The 23,065-nt window shown below is 41.2% G+C and overlaps 1 pseudogene; it reads left to right on the top strand.

The window, feature by feature from the left end:
* Positions 1–13,642: 13,642 nt before the first annotated feature.
* Positions 13,643–23,065, top strand: part of LOC149188117 (rac-like GTP-binding protein ARAC4 pseudogene) — a 29,132-nt pseudogene continuing 19,709 nt past the window's right edge.

The raw sequence follows: 23,065 nt of genomic DNA, 5'->3' as shown, positions 1-23,065 counted from the left end.
GACAGTGTCTTCCCATGCTTGACTTCAGATCACATATTCACAGGGTTAGACTCGTACTTGAGCTAACGATTGAATGAGATAGAAGACCCCGGATCTAGTTTCATCCATTTGGGCTACGATTTCAGGAGAGTACTAAATCATCTATACGATGGCTTTACACTGATGGTCATTTCATCATGGGTCTATATCTGTAGACAACTATTTTATTTATGTACATGTAATGAAAAATTTTAGATGCTGAGCATGGGTATGCCTTCCCTAAGTGATTCATGAAAAATCCAAAATATCATGATATTATGTAATGTAATTCATGCAAGTCACAATCCGCTTAAGGACCTCCCCATCACATCGTAAAGCATATCACTTGACATTATCATTTTCAACTTCATGCTTTAGGGGACAACTGTTACAGGTCTATTTGGGCACATTACTCCAAACATTCAGATCAGTACTATTAGGTCTCATCAAGCCCTAATTCAGTTGTTACATGCCCTATAAAAGTCATGACATTGAATGCCATCATTCATGAGATTTTCATGGCCTGAAGGCATCCTAAAATGACTCCTTGAGGGACTAGCGCAGCCTTGCTTAGGGGTAAATCCACTACAGAGAAGTTAGGCCCATTCAAGCCTACTCCGTATAGCACCTAGGCCCAGTTTGATCTACACTTGGCGAGATTGAGTGAAATCGTCATAGGGTTCTGGGAATATTCCTACATTCTAGACTATTCTAGAAGATTCCCACCTCTTATCCTCTCATATGAGCTCGAAATTGGATACGTAATGAATCAAATAACCTCATATCCTCTCATCCCTTCCTCCATGGAAACTAACTCCAAAATTAGAAATCCATTCAATGCCTAGTTTATGACAAAATTGCCTCCATTTCCCTATAAATTGAGCACTCATCATAGTGATCAGGGGCTAGACTTCGAAGAATTGTAAGGAGATAATGTTGGTTTGAGGTTTGAGATCATAAGCAAGTATTGTTATGTTGTCGGAGTGTTGTTATTTTGGTGTGATGAAGGATGGAGCTAAAGTTGTATGAGTGACATGGGATCAGACTTCTTTGCTTGTAACTCTTCCTTATACTTAATAAAGTTGGTTACACATTTTCCCATATTCTTGTCTTTATGTATGATGATTATATGTGTAAATGCTTTCGATTCCATTTTCTTATAGTAGATAGATCTCTTGCTTTGATTGGTTTTTTTCTTTTGTTTATGATTGTAGTTACTGATTGAGTGGATTCAGTTCGAGAAGGAGTGATGGGAGATATTCAAAGGAGACAAAGGGAAGTGAAAGATAACAAGTAGGTCCCTTGTCTTATGTATCTTCTATAGGAAAAGGTTAAACTCTTTAATTCTTTTGTTCTAAGTGTAGCTAGCCACTTAGGGAAGTTTTTTTTATCCATAGATGCAAAATTCCACATAACACACCCCCTCAATGTCAATGTCTTATGTGCCCTCCTCTGCCTCCAAGTCTACCACTTTCCCTTTCTCCTTAGCTCTCGACGTTTCTTTCCTCTAAGCCTGTGTGGCTGCATGCTTCCTCGGTGACTCACACACTCGCATTGGCTTCTTTTGTTTATCCTTTTTAGGCTTGGGAGCCTCTCTCGTTCGCGTAGGCTTCAGCCTAGGTGACCTCGTCTTTGTAGGAACTGCTACTGGAACCTCCATACTTACAACATCAGGGGAAGGTAACTTAGAGGCAATAGCTCCTCCAACTCTTATAATTTATGTGAGACTTGGTCCTAACATGATTTCGTGAATAAGATTGCGGTCGCACTCGGGATACTGATCAAACACGGGGCTTGCAAGAAAATCCTCAAATAATTCACGGTAAATGCATAGCAGACAGAACAACACAGAAATTCTCATAATGCAAAGTGTTTCTCGCTAGATGGCCATCTGTAATTTATAGGCAAATTCGAATTCAAATTCGACTGTTCCCCCAAAAATTACTCCATAAATGCTAGATTATCGATAGATTTTCCAAGATTTCAATCTTAAATTCAACCTTAAATGCTGCCCCCCCAGTCCTCCTAGCTGTCTCCTCATTGTCAAATCATGAACAATGACAATAACGGTCGCTTTCTAGCTACGGTATGTGGTATATCCTCCTATAGAACATCTCCCTTCGTGCTTTTGTTGATGATGTGACACACTCCTATCTCGCATAGACCCCCTGCCACATAGCTCTACCACCCTTGCAGTGTAGTTTATAGTCTCACACCTCCTTCCATCTGCCTGGAGCACTAAGACTCTGCTACTATCATATAGTCATCTGGTAAAATCCTTGGTGTATTGCTTCAATCAGCTTCCATTTACCTTTCCAGGAAATGGATCTCCATTCAATTTCATAAGTTGATTTGCTCCATGATCAGTAGTCTCTTTGATGACATATGGCCCCATCCAATGCATCTAAAATTTTCCTAGAAACTTATCAAAATTGTTGTCATATAATAAAACTAAATCCTTTATCTTGAAGGTGCGTATTTTGATGTGCTAATCATTCCATGCCTTTTCATGCTCCTTATGCACTTGCCAATGGAATCCGACCAAAAATCTATCTTCCTCGACCTCTGTTAGCTACGCGAGCCTTTCTTCTAAGGCTCCCCAGTCTACTATTCCTATGAACATTGCTATGCATAGACTAGGCACAATGTACTCTATTGGAATCACAGCTTCTACGCCATAGACCAGCCTAAAAGGTGTCTTCCCAGTCATCTTCTTACAAGTAGTTCTATAAGCCCATAGCACCGTTGGTACGTGCACGCCCCTATCATTTTGTTGTGCATTTCACAACTTTGTCAGTGCATTCTCAAATATCTTATTAAACGATTCAACCATCCCATTACCCTGAGGATGATATGGCGTACTCTTTCGATGATAAACTTGGAATTCCTCAGTCAACAAGCTGATTGTTTCATTAAGGAAATGTGTACCACGATCACTGATCAAAATTTTTGGGCAACTGAACCTAGTCAACACGTATTCAAATAGGAATTTTGCTATTGTTGCCCTTGTGCAATCCTTCAGGAGTTGTGCCTCTGCCCATCTGGTCAAATACTCAGTCACGGTAATGATATATCGTGCACCCGTCTTCTTTCCTCAAGGTTAAATTGGCCCTACAAAATCGATGACCCACTTCTCGAATGGTTGCAATGTTATCTACAGATTCAAAGGTAGATCATCCCTCTGTGATGGCCTATCAGTTCTCTGACATGCATCGCACACCCTACTGTATGCTTTGGAATCCTTATGCAATGTTTGCCACCAGAACCTAGTGCATAAAATCTTCTGCGTTGTTTCTTTTCTTGCATAATGGCCTGCTGCAACTCCTCCATGAGCTTCAACAAGGACATTGTTTCATTCAAAATCAGGCACATAGCGTTGCAATATTTCATCCGATCCCATTTTGTACAAGTGTCCTACAGTAACAGAGAAGTCTACCACGTGCACCACTAATTCCTTCTTCTGTTGACTAGTATATCCTTCTAAAGCCATTCCTGTAGTTAGGAAGTGTATAGTATCTGCAAAGTGATTGTCTACTACGTGTACCATGAAGAGATGCATGTTAGGTAACCCCTCCTTGAAATTGGTAGGCTCCTCCCCTGTTTCAATGTGCAACAAATGATCTGGTCCTACATGCAATCGTCCTAGCTTTACCATTACTTTGAAATCATATTCCTGAACAACAATAGTTGCCTGCATATCGCCCCCGCCCCCAGCATAGGCTTGTTGACTAGGTACTTTATACATCTTAAAGTGTATGCCTAGCAAGTAGTGTCTAAAATTCTGGAGTGCGTACACCATAGCCAAACCTTCATGCTCTATCATTGAATAATTCTTTTCAGATATAAACATATTTCTGCTTGAAAATGCTATAGGGTGATCCAATTCCCCTTCACCAGCCTGTGTTAGCACTGCTCCCAACGCAATACATGACACATCCACATGCACATAAAATTCCTTCTTCTAATCTGGGAAGACTAGGATTGGTATGGTTACCAATTTTCCTTTAATATACCCAGGCTCCACTAACATTCTTCATCCCAACAGAATGTAGTGTCCTTCTTTGGCGACTTTTCCATCGGCATAGTAATTTGGGCATAGCTCTAGATGGACTTCCGATAATATCCAGTATGGCCCAGTGTTGTGCGTAGTTGTTTAACACTCCTTGGCACCTCTAAATTGATTATAACCATGATCTTAGCTAGGTCCACCATAAATCCTTGCTTGCATACCACATCACCCAGCAAGATTCCGAAAGGAATGCAGAACAAACATTTCTTCATGTTTAGCGCGATCTGATACCTCCATCATGTGTCCAAAATTAAGCATAGACTAGCCACATGGCTCTTTACCAGTCCAAACATCACCCAATCATCAAAGTATAGCTCAAAAAATTGTGAATGAATTCCTTGATCATCACGATGACTACACATGAAAAGATTGTTGGTGCATTCTTAAATCCAAAAGGAATTACAGTATAATGGAAACACCCCCACTCGGTCACAAAGGTCATATTACTCCTATCTATAGGCACGATCTTGATCTGATGGTACCCAGAGAACCCATCAGTGAATGAATAGGGCTCCTGCCGACCAACATTATCCGACACTTCATCAGTGAATGAAGTTGGAAAAGGATCATGAACACAACATCGTTCAGCTTCCTGAGATCTATGAATATCATTATTTCATCCTTCTACTCTTTTCCTGAACCACCATGGGGCTCACCCAGTTAGATTCCTCCACCGGTTCAATAATACCTGCTGCAAGTATTTTATTTAACTCCAAGTGAACCTTTTCTTTATATTTTGGATTAATGTGATAGGGACATTTCTTAATTGGCTTTACGATGGGCTTCAACGTAAATTTCATGACACCTAAGTCCCCTATTCTTCCTTTCAAGTCTGAAATCTTCATAGGGAACAAATACTGATAATTGCAGAGCAACTCCACAGCCTTATCTAAAAGCTTCGTAGGGAAAAAATCCTAATACTTGTGGAGCAACTCAATAACCTTGTCTACGGTGGCATCATCCCAATAGTCCCCAATTCTCCCAAATTTTGTCTCTACATCTGTGCCAATATTCACTTGTCTAGTCTTTAGTGGCATGGTGATATCTTGATTCTCTAATTGTGGTCCCCCTACTTCGTGGTGACCTTCAACTTCTAGGATATTAATATTCCTTAGATCCTCATCTTCCTCTTCAGTGGTCACATTGTAGTACTCTAGCACATGGCGCAACTGGGTGGTCCAATCTGGTTGAATCAAATCCAAAGGATCTTGCAGTATTCTGAAGATCACTACCTTGACCTCCTGTAATGCCTCATGAATACATTCCAACCCATCCTCAAAAATGAATGTCATCAAAAATTCATGTCGCAAAATGTCCCATTCTTCAATGCCATGGCAGATCTCTATTTCCAAGTACCAATTCATTAGTATTACATCCAAAGTATGAAATAACAAATGCACCCACTTAGGTTGTGGCTCTGCTCCATAAACCTTAGTCCATTTTTCCAAATGATAGTGCGGATCATTTTGCCCATCATATTTCTCTGTTAATCGAACTTTTGGGTGACTAAACTGCAATCTCACCAATTTCTTTTACCCGTGTCAGTCATCAAAACTCTCTTTATGCATACCCCCCTATCTTGTAGGCATAGCGTGCAATCCCAAGTCCAAGGCTTGGAAGTGATGCTTCTTTGGCACTTCTCTTTCAAAGGAATCCATAAATTTATGAACATCAGTTAAACCATCATAATAAGGAAAACTTCTTTCCTCTGACGATACACAATTGATCCAAAAATGGATATTAAATTAAGGAGAAAAGGTATTACAGACTCATGTGTAGGAAGGACTATATTACTTAGTGCAATGGATCAAAAAGATTGTGAATAATACAAGCATTTAACAATTGGAAAATATAACGATTCAACACATCAACACAACAAATAATAAGGGATTTCACCAGACTCCCTGGCTACGTCTCCTGGTCCAGCTTTCAGTGTTGACCTCTATATTATGTCTTCAAGAGCAGAGTTTATAGGTGTCAACTCAATCAGAGCCATAACACAACAACACTTATATTACACATGGACTTCACTCGAAAACCCTGAGTCTAAAGAATGCACAGTCTCTCGCTCTTAGAGCCTTTGATCAACTGTTCGTAGCTGTGGGTTTTCTCTATCTTTCTGTCTCCCCTCTATCCCTAAACTCTGACTTGTTTCTAATCTGTTATGGGATGGCTTTCTAAGCCTATTGGCCATGTCTGTTCACCTTCCCTCTTCGGGCTCTCTATCTTCCTCTTCTTTCCATTCACCTTCCTTTCGGCGTTGGACACATCTTGTTAAGACAAAACACTTAAAGCACAAGATCTCCTTTGTATCTTGATTTTATAATAGAAATACACCAAAACACACAAAAACCTGACAAAACGTTGCATATCAGATTTTTTTGGGTAGCGAATCCCCTGCGTAACATTTTTGGGGCTTAAAGCCTGCAATTTTGGGTATTAGTATTGTAAAGGCTACACGAAGTGCACGGAGCATGAGTTGTAATGAGTCAAGTCAAAGGGTAGTCCACCTGAAAATAATGTAAGATAATAGAAAGTGAGTTAGCTTGCCCATGGTCTGCGGACCATGGGAATGTATAAATAGAGCAAGGGTCTAGGTGTAGAAGGTAGTTTTTGGTAGCTTTGATCAGATCTGAAGTGTTATGGGTTGTTAACAGTGATATTCGCTCTGAGTCTGTAAGTCCAAGTGGAGAGTTGTAGTAGTAAAATAGGCTCTGCAGCTATGTGCGCAGAGGCCTGGTAGAATCCATAGCTATGTGCGCAGACCCCTGCAGCTAAGTGCGAAGGGTGGAATTGGATTGTACTGGGACAAAAGATTAATAAAAGATAAGTGTTTCTGGAATATTGTGCATCTGCTCGTAGATCTGTGTTGTTGTTATTCTGTTATGGTTTTATGCATCTCTTAAGGTTTATGTTTGCGTGCGCTAGTTACCAATATTGAATGAGTAATAAAATCCACTAAATTAAGTCATATCTATAATAAAAACATACTGTGGATAAGAGATCTAGATAGCACCTCTCCGCGCTCAGTACTAGGGCTACGCCAAGCTCAGATAGCTGCGCGAAGCAGTATAAGTGCGAAAGATCAGTTTGCAACATTTCCAGACCTCATCAAGACATCCCTAGGGTGTGGAAACCTGGTTTTAGCACCCTCCCATACTACCTCGGGTGAGACCTCAGTCCGCACTCTGTGGACTATTGCCGAAAGGGCTGGTAGTTTTGGAATTTGGTTGGCTACACACTTCTGAACCTGGGTCAAGCCCCAATAAGCCAACAAATGGCTATGTTTCTAGGACCGAGATCTGCCTAAGGATGTCTGATGTCAAGACACTAGAGCCTTGTGAAGAAGGAAATTTAAGATTGGTTAGATCGGAAGCTTCACAAGTTCGTGATACAATAAAATAGAACCCCGCAGATATCCGAGAAGAGGTGGCTGGATCGCTACGTATATATGGAAATCCATGAGATCATATTCGCAACCTTCTCATCATAGCTTTATGAATGGATCGTGAGGCTAGACGATAGCCAGGGAAGATGCAAGCTTGATCAACCAATAATGTGGACTCCAGAGTTGGTGTGCAGGCTAGAGGCATCTAAAGATAAGATCGCGCGAGTTGTAGACCATTGGCTTGATCGGATAATAGGAGGTTTTATCATTGAATTTGCGATAGACACGACTGTAAGCTACAATGAAGTAGAAAGATGTTTTCTCAAGGGACCATGAGGTAAGTACATCAAATCTTTGAATACCTAGATTAACATGTTGTTATGTGAAAAACAGGTGATGCGAATACATTAATGAGTGGAACGACACGGATCAGAAAGGTCTGCAAAGGTATCGAAGGGTTAGGCAACCGTCCTTTAATTTCACCTCCGCGAGCAAGCAAGGAAGAGTGTGCTTAGGCTTATCCGAGAAGTGAGGTCAATTTGATAAGGCAACACATTCGACAGTTATCACCTCCACGTACGCCATCCCCCACTTCACCTACATCACCTTCATCTTCAACCACCCCACCTCCACCAAACCCATAGTTTGACATGGCAAGTGCGATCAAGCTACCGGTATTCAGAGGAGTAGGGAACGAAGATCCAGATCAGTTTTGGTTCGTAGTAAGAGCAATGTGGGAAGCACACGGGGTTATGGATGACAAGATTAAGAAGGTCATATTGGTAAGTGTGTTGCAGGAGCGTGTGCTGACATGGTATATCAAGCACTCAAATGATCACCCGAACACCGTAATAGTGGAGATCGAGATTGCGTTGAACAAAGAATTTAACCGGCCCAAATTAGAGATGTAGACGATCATTGAATTTAAGGAGATCGTGATGCTTCTGGGTGAAACCCCCTAAGATCTAGATTAGAGCCTGAAAAGTACGATCTGTGAGGCTAATATGATATTGACAGATGCGTAACACCGTGTGTGGTTTGTGGTGTCTTTGACACCACAACTGAGGAAGACATTGTCGCCACAGAAGCTCTCAACCCAGGCAAAAGCATTGGAAATGGAAATGAGGTTGCATGAAACACCAATACAAGATCCGGGATTGGGAGTCCAAAAAATCCACACATAGCTATAGAACCTATGCTTGGAGATGCAGAGTTTGAAGCAGGATAGGGCAGCCCGGATGAAAGCGCGCGAATAAGTGTGGTGCATAAAATGTAAAGGCTAGAACCACGATAAGGATCATTGCCTGGTATTCGCGAACTATTTTACCGTTGAGACCAAAGGCTCGAGTAGGGCCAAGTGTAGCACCCATGCTCTGATGTGCGATCTGTCAGGTGGGAGGAAAGCACACGATGGACAACTTTCACCTGTTGCAGAAGTATACGCAGACTCTACAACAACTATTTTGTAATTTTTGTAGATCAGTAGGCCACGATGATCAAAACTATCGAGGTTATGAATTCTTGGTGGATCGAACACTTGCCTACAGGATGCAGATTGAGGTGCGAGGTCAAGATCTAGCTGCAGCTATAGCGTGCAGTGGATTTCAAGGTTAAGGTCGAGGACAAGGAGGAATGGGACTCGGAAGAGGGCGTGGATAGTTAATCGGCTATAATTGCAGAGGACTCGAGCACTACGTGTGCGACTATATGAATCTGACTAGAACATGTTTTCCATATTGTTATTAGTTTGATCATGAAGCGGTAGATTTTCCGACGTTGATTGCACAGATGCACGAGAAAGGGGTACTACAACCTACTCCAACTCAGAATATCTAAACGATGAGGTCTGAACCATGCGAAGGACACCCCAACGTAAACATGGTACCTAGAAGCAGTGCAACCATAGGGGAAGATAAGAGAAAGCAACCCAAGGATGATACATGGGTTCACTAGGCTCCTACGAAGGAACCTGAGTTTGACATGGAACGCGCAAGGGAAATGTTTATGGAAGCTAAGAAGAGCTTCAAGGAGGCCTCTACTTTAGGTAGTAAGGATCAACCAGAAGATCCTTCTATGCTTACTACCTTTTTAGAGACATGCTTGAAGCTGCTACGAGACAATAAGGTAGTTAAAGGACTACAAGAGCTGATCACTAGGTGCGTAGGGTCAGGGGAACCACGTGTAGTTCGAAAAATGGGGAAGCATGCTTTGCGCACCAGGAGGGAAATGTGGTTGACAGTGCAAATTGGTGAATATGAGATGGATCACGTAATCCTAGACCTGGGTTCGGACCCAAACATGTTACCAAATCAGACATGGGAACGCATGGGTAGGCCCGCATTATATTGGTCTCCTATTCAATTACAGATGGTGAACCAACAAAAGATATTTCATATGGGAAGATTGAAAGGGGTGATAGTGGATATCGAAGGAGAGAGCACGCAGATGGACTTTGAGGTAATAGAAATTATGGATGACAGTAACCCTTACCATGCCTTGTTAGGGATAGACTGGGCCATGGATATGAATGGAGTCATCAACCTGAAGAAGCAGAAAATGACTTTCGAGAAAAAGTACCTACGCATAGTAGTTCCACTATATCTAGCTGAAGTAGTGTGCTATACTGAACCTATGCATGAGGATGACAGTAACAATGAGCTGGATTGCATTTACTAGATAACGGTGCAAGGCCAGGATTGGGTGAACCCGATTGAAGATGGGAGAGTATCATGGGAGCGTAATAGTTCTTGTACATCAGATTCAAACGAAGAAATAGAATGCTGGCAGAACCTGTTGCACGAAGTAACAATGCTAAATTGCAACATGATGGTTAGATCACTATGGTGCATGATGACCGAAGTGAGGGGACTACTAACATGTGATGAGGAAATAGGCATGGACGAATTCTTAGACAAATTCGAAACGTCAGTACCAAAATAGCAGCGATACAGTGTGACGGAATGGGCGTTGCGCGCGACACCTGCACAATGGTGGCATACACACTAGATGAATATTGGGAGCTGACACGAATGCATAAGAAGGATGCACTTATAGTTTGAAAGTCCCCAGTATCAAACATGAGCCAGGCAGCCATTGAAAAGTAGTTTGTGCGGCCACCTGTGTAGATGGGTGTAGTCATGTGCTGGGTAGGCATATCCCAGGCTAAGGATAAAAAATTAGAACCTGACACGACAGTAGAAAGATTGATGCATACCACAAATACCCCACGACGGATCATTCACAAGGCTACATGGAATCATGAATAGAGTTTACAAGGCAGGATGAACAGATTGGGACCAACATATCCCAGCGGCTTGATGGGCCTATAGGACTATAAGAAAAAACCAGAGTGCGAAAATAATCTCAATAGTGACAAGAAGAGAGGAAACTAGGAGGACAGAGAAGAATCCCCAAACTACGGCCCCCACAGTAGGGACAAGACATGCGAACCTGGGTAACAAAATTAGGTAGTTGCAAGAAGACCTTCAACAAGGGAGCATGAAACTTTGTGAACTCGATGATGAGTGGGCATGACTGAGGAAGAGAAGTATGACATTGGATGAAGAAATTAGTAAACTAGAAACTGAAGTCGCACAAGCAGGCCACGAGAAACTAAGTATGATGAGATTGAGTCCAGCCAACCCTACGACTGCATTAGAAAGAGTTTCGACACTGCTATCATGGTTGCAACCACACCTTACTAAACAAGGGAGAGTACCATACAAAGAGGAACATGACGCACTACCAGATGCAAGGGCATGTGAAGGGTGCTCGCAACCTGAGCTAGCAGGAAAAGCAAAGCCTCGCACTAGGGGTGTGGCCACCTGAATATCTATAGGAAGCATAGTCTAAGCACTCAAGGCAGTTCAAAGAAGGTGTGGGACTATAAACAAGGCTGCAGGGAAGCTACGCAGAAAGGAGGTTCCTTCGTGATCGCGCATAAGGGGTTGCGCTGCTGCACGGGTAGGATGGGAGGTGACTATTGTTGTCACTGCTCATGACAAGAGGGCTAATTTAAGGAAAAAAGGAGTGCGTAGCGGGCCATTAAGACAAGAATTAAGAACTAGATTCGGGGTGATCTGCCACCAAAACGGTACTGATGACTCATAAATGGAGGGAATGGCCGAATTCAAACCTAAATGTTACTATAAAATTCCGTGGGGTTGTTTTGAAGCAACATTCGATTGTTTAAGATTTAAGACAATACAGAGTAGTGAGCCCTAAGCTACCTTACCACCTGTGAGCATGCAACAAAGTGAATCCAGTATAGACACTATGTCGACGACCAAAGTGCGAGTTATAGGAGTTACCCCAGAAGCCCAGGTGACCCGGGAGGAGCCTGGAGAGGCAGCAGGCGCACCAGAGGTACCAAAGTCCCCATGCGCATTGCGACCATAGAAAAACAAACAACCAATGGGGCCAGTTCAGTTATCACCACAGAACCCAAGAGTTAGCAAATTATCAACTACAGAGAAGGGCAAAGCTGTCACCGTTGAAACAGAGGAGGAGGAGGAAGATTTGCAAGCCTTGATAGCCTAGGATGATGAGGAAGAAAATGTCTCCCAAGTACCTTCAGTGATAGAGTTACCCCCTTGTATTCCCCCATGGAAAGGGATAGCCAAGATACCAAAGGACTTGGAGGCCATGAATACTGCGCTCCAGACCTCGCTTCTTTCGGATGAAATAAGGTTTAACAGTCTGCCGTTGGGATGGGTACTGAATATAAAATTTGAATACTGGGACCTTGTGGATAGTGGGAAGTTCCCACAGTTGGTTGCAGAAAAATTACTACAACAGAAATGGTTGCGAGGTGTGGAGAAGGATGGGTTACTCCATCTGTGGTGGATACCCCACTACCACCGCATGCCTATCACAGTTTTTGTCATCTGGTAGCTACTGTGTCTAGCACATGATGGGTATCTTTGGCTGGAGGAGCCAATTCCCATCACAACCAACTTAATTCACCGAATTTCGTGGCTGCTCATTAAAGGAAGCAATCCCGCAGACATCGCCGAAAAGAGAAATGATTTGGGCATTACGGAAGCTATGAATGCCAAATATAATCTAGAGAAAAGGAAGCGAGGGCATGTAATAGAAAGCATAAAGGACCGAGGGGTGCGTGTTGCCACCCAGCTACTAGTCAGCAAGCTCATGAGGAGATGCCACGCAGACAAAATGCCAGCATCTGTAATTGCATTGGCGGAGCATTATGCAGAAGGGGTCCAATTGAACTAGGTGCAATTTCTTTGCAATGAATTTTTAACAAACTGCAGGGAAGCCTAGGACCAGGGTAGGACCTTCCCATACATGTGGTTACTCTTATCCATCCTATTGGTTGTTGGGGAGCTACCGGCGGATAGCCAATTTCCCACCATTGAGTGGAACCTACCCGAGGCTGTGAGGTACACCTCGCTCTGGGCAACAAAATATGCAAAGAGGATTTGGGAGATAAAGGTATTTCAGACGTTCGTAGAGGTGAGTTTACGAACATGGATCAACCGTAGGCTGCACTTGTCCTCGACAGTATATAACACTTTATAGAGCATGGCATAATTCAAGGAGGATATGCATAACTTGTATATCCAGGCATGCAAGGATCGAGTCAGAGCATGGGAAAAGTTGTTGTTCATTGCCACAGATGATGCAATCTTCGAAGTAATGGCGTCATGGTCTCCGGAGTGGCGCACCATGGACTTGGAAGAACTGGAAAAGATCATGGCATAGTAGAGGAAGAGGGAGACCAAGCTGCGCACCGCAAAGCTGGAAGAAAGAAAGCGTCAGGAACAGGAAGCAGCCATGCAGTGGAAGGCGGATGAGGTAGCAGAATGAGAGAAGATGGTACAAACCACAACCACACCCACTGAGGAGACCGAGGAAGGCCGGGAAATTTCCACAGAGTAGGACATATAGGGGGAGGTGGAGACATAACAATGCATGGACCCTACAACAAACTTGACCCAACTCAAGAGACCATGCGTCTAGGAGCAGCCACCCGCACACAAAAATTCAAAGACAACAAAGACCGTGGAAGGAACCCTTATTGACAGTAGCAAACCAGTTCATGATGTCACTAAGGATGTTCTAGTAGAGTTGATGACGAAGTAGAAAATTATGTTGGGGGCACTTAGAGCATAATTGTAGACATTACAGGTGTGAACCCAGGAACGATGACACCACACCTTGTGGAAGGTATAGCCGAAGCTGAGCAGATGCCATGCGTACGCACAACAAACACTTTGGTGTTACTAGAAGGTGTTGTCTTAGCAGAAGCTGAAGGTGACATGAGGGGCTGGGGATTAAATTTGGCCACCCTTCCCAGAGAAACCCTATACCAGCTGCAGGATGGGTTAACTGCTGAGCTTCGTGCCACGGAAGGCCGCAGTCTCCAAGTCTTGAGTAAGCAGAAGGTAAATTTAGAACAGCTTAGCCTGTAGTGCAACAACATGGTCACCCGAAACCAAGGATTAGAATAGGCAATGGAGGAGGCCTGTAACATCATTCCGGAGTTGGCCGTGCCAGTGGCACTCACCATTGCAGAAAAGATTCATCAACTGGAAGCTGGAGTCTGCTAGACCCAAGAGGAGGTTGTGAAGGTTTAGTTGGAGCTGAACTTACAGATCGTGGAGCTACGACTGAAGGCACAGTCCTCTACACCCCCGAAATTCAGAGAGCAGTACCACAATGCCATTCAATTGGGGTTGAAAGACATAGAGCATGTTGTACAAGATTGCATGAGATTATTGGACCAATCCCTTTTAATGCTCACCTCACTACAGGAGGACCCAATGCTACAACAATTAGAGATAGAAGTGTGGGAGCTACAGCAGGCCTATCATGATGTCTGGGGGACCTTGTAGACAATCACCCTTACCCAATGATTGGCCAAGATAATGGAGGCCCAGGATCTGAAGGAACAGGTGGAAGTCGCATGCTAGAAAGAAGCAGGGCTTAAAGCACACATCTAGCCTTGGCTCGAGGAAGCATTCACGGTCGTCGCCAAGATCGAAGGGAAGCTGGCCTAGATGTAGGACACATATGCGAAAGGGAAAGAGGGTGCCTCTGACAATGATGCATCAGAGAGCCGTGCATAATTGATATAGTAGATAGCAGAGAAATGTGTGACAGATGTCCGCGAAATGCAGAGGTTACTGAATGGACTCTGAGCAAAGATCGCCACACCAGCCAAGTGACTTGGGATGAGTCACGATGTTTCTGTTGTGGGCCTATTGGGCAGCAGATTCCCACGTAATGATTTTGGGGCTTAAAGTCCACAATTTTTGGTATTAGTACTGTAAAGGCTCCGCGAAGTGCACAAAGCATGAGTTGTAATGAGTCAATCCAAAGGGTAGTCTGCCCGAAAGTAATGTAAGATAATAAAAAGTGAGTCGGCCTACCCATGGTTCACAGACCATGGGAATGTATAAATGGAGCAAGGCTCTAGGTGTAGAAGGTAGTTTTTGGTAGCTTTGATCTGATTTGAAGTGTTATGGGTTGTAAATGGTGATATTCACTCCGAGTCTGTAAGTTTGAGTTGAGGGTTGTAGTAGTAGAAGAGGCTCTGCAGCTATGTGCACAAGGGCTTGGTAGAATACGCAGTTGTGTGCACAGGGGCTTGGTAGAATCCACAGCTGTGTGAATGGACCCCTATAGCTAACTGCATAGGGTGGAATTGGATTGTACTGGGACAAAAGATTAATAAAACATAAGTGTTACTAGAATATTGTGCATCTACTCGTAGATCTGTGTTGTTGTTCTTCTGTTATGGTTTTATGCATCTCTTAAGGTTTATATTTGCGCACGCTAGTTACCAATATTGAATGAGTAATAAAATCCACTAAATTAAGTCAGATCTATAATAAAAACATATTGAGGATAAGGGATCTAGATAGTGCCTCTCTGCACTCAGTATTAGGGCTATGTTAAGGTCGGATAGCTGCGCAAAGTAGTATAAGTGAGAAATATCGGTTCGCGACCTTTTCAGACCTCATTAAGACATCCCTAAGGTGCAGAAACCTAGTTCCAGTACCGTCCCATACCACCTTGGGTGAGACCTCATTTCACGCTCTGCGGACTGTTTCCGAAAGGGCCGGTAGTTTCAGGATTTGGTTGGCTACACACTTCTGAAACTGGGTCAGGCCCGAACAAAACCAACAGATTTAAAACTTTATAGTGCCGCATCTATAATCCTCTTGGGTTTATGTTTTATCACTGTCGCAATCCCACCGTTGATCTGTCTTCAATCCGATGGTTCACATCCACCTCGGAACGTCGAGCAGTCTAATCAATCGCCACCGTTCATCTGTGATCGCTAATCCAACAGCTGATGACCATTTCGGGTGGCCTACTTGCACAGAGATTACTCGCCCGAAAAATTGGTTTTCTCTCTCATGTGCCCTGCTACATGTTGGCCAATGTATGGAATCGGGTGGAGCCTCTCCAATACGACTTACAGCCTGAAGCCCACCCAAAATACCGTTGACCACGGAACTCAAATCCTTCATTGTTTTATTCATAACTCCTTCAAGTCCGCCTATGTTAAGTCACCCCTTTAGAAATTTGTGATGCTATATCTGCCGTTGATCTCTTTCTCCCATCCAGTCGCTATGATGGAAGTGATCATTGCAAGTATTTAAGTTATGGGTCCCGATCCTTCTCCCTTGGTTCATTGCGATGCGATAAACTGACCATCACATATCACTTAAGCCTGCCATCATGTGTTAAGTCCTCCCTTTAGTTCCATGCGATGTGATATTGGTAGTTGATCTGGACCGTTGATCTGCACACTCGATCAACGGTTCACGTTGTTTCACTGGATCATAGTCACATTTCCCTTAGGGATACCTCTGAGACACTCCCTTGGCCTTCACTGATGCAATATGACCAATTTAATCTAGACCGTTGATCTCACTGATCCAACGACTTTGGTGCAACATTACTTCAACCTTCACTTTACTTGGGTTTCCTCCATTCTTTAGTGTTTTCCTCTGTGATAGTGTTTCCCGATAGTTAATATATATGAAGACTTTAGACTTAGAGGTTTTTATACAGGATCCATTTTGGATCAACAATGCAATGACTTAGTCATCATGTTACAACGTAGCATAGATACTTCTATCCCATTTCCATGAAAATTAACCTCTGTTTTCTCTCAATAAAAGACCCTTTTTTCCTACACTAGTACAAGATAGTTACCCATTCCTGCACATGCTCATATTTTATATTAAGATTTATAACAACAATTTATTAATCATTTTATATGGATTTCATGCCTATTTACATATCTCTTGTAACTCATATTAATTTCCTAGAGTAATCATGGAACTTAGTATTAATTATGAATGAGTGTGACTAGTGTAGGTAGATTCCTGCACTGCCACGAGGACTGTCCGAGATTTCTGAGAAGAAAATATTCCACGAGGACAGGTGTTGATCCTTGACTCCGAGTTTAGCTGTTGTTGAATTGAAGCAGGATAATAGGTGGTGCACAATCTGGAAATATTTTCCAGAGTTAGGTTATGGCCAAGTGAAATTCATCTGTATTATAACTGCTGGCCAAGTTTGTAATTTCAATTTCTAATTCTATTCGGCTGAAAGGCCTGAACAAGAAATGTTTATAATTAGTGAAAATTGATATAGCCGAAAGGATATATGAGATATAGATTACAGGCAGGAGGAAGCAAGTTAGGAACCATTGATCGTAATTTTGTTTTATGTAATCTAGTTATCGCCTCAGCTTTGGGGCTGGACTGCTCTATTATGTATGTTTGCTGAATTGAGTAATACAAGAGAGTAATACAAGAGAATTTCCATGATTTGCATACACAGCGTCTAATTTATCTTTGATTTATATTTGAAGTGCTGAGATTTTTCATTCCTTAGAATGGGAACGAGATGGTTGGCTAGGGCCTAGCCAACCCAGCTTGTTTACCCCTCTCGCTTTCATTATTCAGAAAGAAGCTATGGATATTTATTTTGCATCTGTGTGATGTTATAGTTTTAATCATTCCTTTTCAAGTTCTAATTTAAAATATCTTTTATAGATAACGTGTGAAACAGATCTATGGTTTGAGAGTTAGTTATGTTTACTTTTTTTATGAAATATTTTTCTTGCTTTTCCTTTACTCTCAATCTCTGTTTTACTCATTTTTTATCAGATTGTGCAAGAACTCTTACCTGCACCAGTGCATGTTGTTGCCTGCACTTTGGTTTAATCATTTGTTTGCAGCAAAAAATGAACCAATTCTTTGCATATTATTTCTAGTTATTTTGCAAGTGAATGAATCATTAACTTAGTAACTATCTTCAGTATTAAAAGTACATCTTTAGAGGATCTGGAAGTAGTTGCATAAAATTATCATAAACATACTATACCTGTAAAGAACATAAGCATTTTTGAATGCATTACTAAAGTTAGTAAACCCATGCAAAACACTTAGACTATTGTTTTATTCTTTTGAAGTGCTTTTATTTCATGAAGTTTATTTCATTTGCAAGGTTTAATGAATTGAAGCATTTCATTTTTCATAGATAATTTACTTCAGAATTTCATTTACAGTGGCAATCCTTTTTCAACACATCTTTCATTCCTTTCGAAAGTAATTTGGAAATTGGGTGAAGGAAGCTCTGCCTTAGTGCAAGAGCTGGCCTCTTGTCATAGAAACAGAGTACTCTAAGCCCTGAGGCTTAGAGCACCTTCACTAAGACATAAGTATTCAGTAAGGAAGGTCATATATACTTTTGCATAGAAATACTGTACTTGCACTAGTGCAAGCAAATTACAACAGTGCAAGGACAGGTTGTTTGTGCGGAAGGAAGATTAGAAGAAAGAAAGAATTCTGCAAGGGCCCACTTGTCAGATTGTTAGCCATCCATCTGAAGATGTATAGCATTTAAGAGTGTTTCTGGTGTGTGGAATTTCTTTACTTGATTTACTTGCAAATTGTCCTTTACATTCCATCACTAGAGTTGCTTTGGTGTCAATTGCCTTTCTGATTGTCTTTTGTCTAATTCTGCAAAGCATTTCCTTTAAGAAGTAGGATTCAAGATAGGAAAATTTCATACCATTTCTGGCATTGGATGTGCTTCATTTCTAAGTTTATGAAACCATCAGGTTGACAATTAATTGTTGAGGATTTTTCTAAAAAACAGTTCCCACACCCAACATTTTGGCGTCGTTGCTGGGGAGGCAATTTGAATTGTAAGAATTTTCCCTTTTTTTGCAATAGGGATAAGTCTGCTATTATTTTTTCCTGTAGTGTGCTTCTATTTTTTGAAGGAATTTATAGGTGCCGATTTATTTTTTTAAAACTTGTAGTTTTTACTTGAATTTTGTTTTGTCATTTTTTGAAATGAATGCCTAAAGAGGTAGGTGTCCGAAGCCCACTAGGGGAAAAAGAAACACTAACAAATATAAAACCAAAACTCATATTGGGCCTTCTCTTGTAGGCATAAAGTCCAAACAAACTCAGACTCATCACACAGGAATAATCCACCTAGGCCCTGGTAATAGTGGTTCAGGTGTGACACCGCCCTTAAAGGGGAAGAAAGGGACTATTGGAATCCATAGTCAGCATTCTCAGCCTGTTGAGAGTGGTTTTGATGGAAGAAAAACAATGGAAGATATGAAAGACGATCCAAAGGGAAGTGGTGAAAATCAGGTAAATGAGGAACAATCCACTTTTGGATTCCCGATTGTGGATCCTCATACAAAAGTACAAATGAAAAATATTTCACCATCAGCTCTTCCTCATTTTTATTGTAAGGAACATGAAGACCCAGACTCTTTCTTATTTGAGTTTGATATTTTGTGTTGAAGTTATGATTATTCATCTGATTCCCAAAATTTAAAGTTGTTTCCTACTACTCTCAAGGGTGCAACACTCCACTGGTTCATGGGACTAAGAGGAAACACTATATCCTCTTGGGAGAAAATAAAGAGAGTGTTCTTCTCAAAATATTAGGAATATTGTAAAACTATGGATATTCAAGATGAAATATTTACTATTGTGTGAAATGATGATGAGAGTTTAGATGGCTACTTGGAGAGATTCTTGAATATCCTTCAAAGGTAAAAGCACAAATTTTCTCCAAGTACCATTAAAACCTTGTTCTTACATGGGCTCACCGATGATGCTAAAAATAATTTAAATCTTTTAGGACAAGGGGATATTTCTCAAAAGACTCTTGATCAGATCTGTGACTTGTGCAGGAAATTGTTGAGGAACCAATATAGATACGGTAAAGGAATTCAGAATAAAAATGTAAAAATCGAATCTACTAATGCTATGATTATTGGATTAGAAAACAAAATGGACAATATGAAAATTGAAATAATGGATGTTGTTAGTAAACAAATATAATCTTTGAATTTATAGCAGAAACTTGTAGAAGAGCAAGAGATAGTGTCCATTTTCTATCCTAAATGTAGAAGAAAGCATCCTTTCAGAGAATGTCCTCTAGATATAAAAGAAACTAATAAATGTGAAATTTGTGTAGATAACCATGCTATGAATAAATGTCTCTTTATACCTGGGCTAAAATATGTATTTGAAGGGGGACAACCTGAAGATGAATCATTGCATTCTATGGGAGCATGAAGGAATTGGCCTCAGGTAAGTGTAGGCATGGTTCCTAAATCTCCATCACATTTTTTGGTTATAATGCACATTCATATTCTTATCCTAACACTGGTCACTCTCAGCATTGAAAACATGGTAATCAATATCAATATGGACAACCCTCCCAATCTTGGCAACAAGGATGGAGAGGGACAAACCTTTCACATCATTCACATAATTCCTATCATGCACCTATGCAATCATACCCTCCTACATATGCACCTTACCCAACCTCAACCATCATTACCTCAACTATGTCAACCTATGCCACCATTACCATTACCTCCATCGTTTCGGTCTTCTCAGCTTCCTACTCAACCTTTACCCAACCCCAATAATAAAGCGGTACAAATGATCCATTCAATGACCCCGCTTTCTTCATCTAGATTTCATACTATGCCAGTTGGAGACAATGATATCCAATTGAGATCAGGGAAGGTAGTCACCTCAAAGAATCAAAAGCAACCCACGCTGATTATCGATGAGAAAGGAGAGGAGGAAACTCCTGACCATTCTGAAAAATATGACACCATTCAACCTATCCCTGTACATTCTGAGCCCTTGTCATCTTCTTCCAACCGACCTCCCTATCCAGAGAGGTTAGTTGTGGAGAAGAAAGACCCCATTCCTGAGTCTAGCCTGGCTTCCGAGCTTAGGAACCTTTTAATAAGGGTACCTTTGTTCCAAGCTATCAAATATATCCCCATTTGTACAAAAATCATTAGGGAACTCTATCTCAAGAAGCCAGGAAGGAGAAGATTGGAACCACAAACCATATAGTTTGTTGGTAGAGTAGCAGAGTTAATAACAGGATGTATGCACATGGAAAAGTATACCCTATTGTCTCTGTTGAGATAGGTGATGTCCTTGTCTCCAATGTACTTATGAACCTAGGGGCATCCTTTAATGTTATGACTAGGAAAACGAAGGATCAACTTGGATTGGTCCATATTTGTCCTACTCCCACGGTTCTTGAACTGGAAAATTGATCTAAAATCAAGCCAGAAGGGGTGTTGTATGATGTGGTGTTTTCCCTAGATTCTTGGGAATATCCCACAGATTTCACTGTGCTTTAGCCAAAGAACCCTGTGGGAGGGAATCCCTTGATATTGGGATGACCATGGCTTGCTACGGCCGATGCTTATATCGGATGTCATTCTCGTGATGTGTATATTTCTCATGGAGATTCCAAAAAGAAAGTCACCTTATATCCACCCACTAGATCTATTCAGGAGCTACGAGACACTTTATGGTTAGACTACAGTAGTGATGAGGAGACTTAGCCTCTTTCCTTGATACATCATAATTTTGAGTCCGCACAGGAGGGTGAGATTCAAGACTTCCTAAACAATATAGACACCATGACTAATTTCAAGTCATTGAGTTAGATTTTTAGTCTAGATTTTCAGTAAGGATATGACTCTCTACCTCCATCATCACCATCTCTAGTGACACCTTTGTGTACTCTCGAGCCTGACACTACTCTTGTTGAGATTAGTCTAGGTAATTTCTTTTATATCAGTTCAGACTTGGATCCTTCTCAATGAGAGTAGCTTGTGAATTTGTTGCAAAAGCATCTTGATGCCTTTGCATGGGGTTATGAATATATGAAAGGCATCCCTCCTTAAACTTGTACACACCATATCTATATTCAGGATAGAGCCTGACTTGTCTGACAACCCCAAAGGCAAATGAACCCAGCTCTAAGAAACTTTGTAAAGGAAGAATTGTAAAAACTCTTAGATTTTGAGTTTATCTATCCCATTTCTAACAGCCAGTGGGTCTCTCCATTAGTATTAATCCCAAATAAAGATGGGAGATGGTGCATTTGTATTGACTATAGAGAATTTAATAAATCCACTCTCAAAGATTACTTCCCCCTTCCTTTCATCGATCAGGTACTGAATACCCTTGCTGGTAAGAAGTAATTTTCTTTCCTAGACAACTTTTTAGAGGATATAACGAGATACAAATAGAACCCAAGGATCAATACAAAACCACTTTTACATTTCCATGGGGTACATTTTCTTATTGAGTGCTTTCCTTTGGGCTATGTAATTCCCCGACTACCTTTCAAGGGGTAGTCTTGGCTATCTTTGCTGACCTTGAATGCGTAGAAATATATATGGATGATTTATCTGTGTTTGGTGATTCATTTCAGGAAGCCCTCAAGAATCTATAAAAAGTGCTTCTTTATGGCCAAGAAGCTCATCTCACCTTGAGTGACAAGAAATGCAAATTAATGTGCAAGGCGGGAGTGGTTCTTGGCCATCTTATTTTTGTCAAAGGTATCCAGGTTGACCCTGCAAAAATAGAAGTCATTTCGAGTCTTCCTATACCCAAAACTCAAAGGGAAGTGAGAGTTTTTCTAGGACATGCATGCTACTATAGGATATTGATTAAGAATTTCTCAAGGATAGCAAGCCCCATTTTTTGACTTTTGGCTAAAGATAATGAGTTTTCTTGGTCCATGGCTTACCAACAGTCTTTTGAGGCATTGAAGGAAAAATTAGTTCAGGCACCAGTATTGAGAGGACCAAACTAGTCCCTGCCATTTCATATTTCCTCTGATGCCTCAGATACTACTATAGGCGCAACTTTATGACAAGAAGAAGACAAACAATCTTATGTTATTTATTTCATTGGTAAAAACTTGTCAACCGATGAACTCAATTATATGGTTACTGAGAAATATTTTTTAGCTCTAATTTTTTCCATTAATAAATTCAGACATTATAATACAAGATATGATGTTTTTGTAGATACTGACAATTCCACTATAAGATATTTGATGAATAAACCATTAGCTAGCAGTAGAGTGACTAGGTGGTTGCTATTATTATAGGAATTTAATATTACCATTGTTCATAGACCAGGAAAGTAAAATGTAGTAGTAGATTATATTTCAAGATTAAATAATCCTGGTGAAGCAATCCCTGTTGATGATCATTTTCCTGACGAACACCTTTTTTC

The sequence above is a fragment of the Pinus tabuliformis genome, chromosome 3_1 (genome assembly GCF_031772625.1).
Source record: "Pinus tabuliformis cultivar Carrire ecotype Pingquan chromosome 3_1, CPIR1, whole genome shotgun sequence".
Lineage (NCBI taxonomy): Eukaryota > Viridiplantae > Streptophyta > Pinopsida > Pinales > Pinaceae > Pinus > Pinus tabuliformis.
This window is presented reverse-complemented; position numbering and strand designations above follow the sequence as displayed.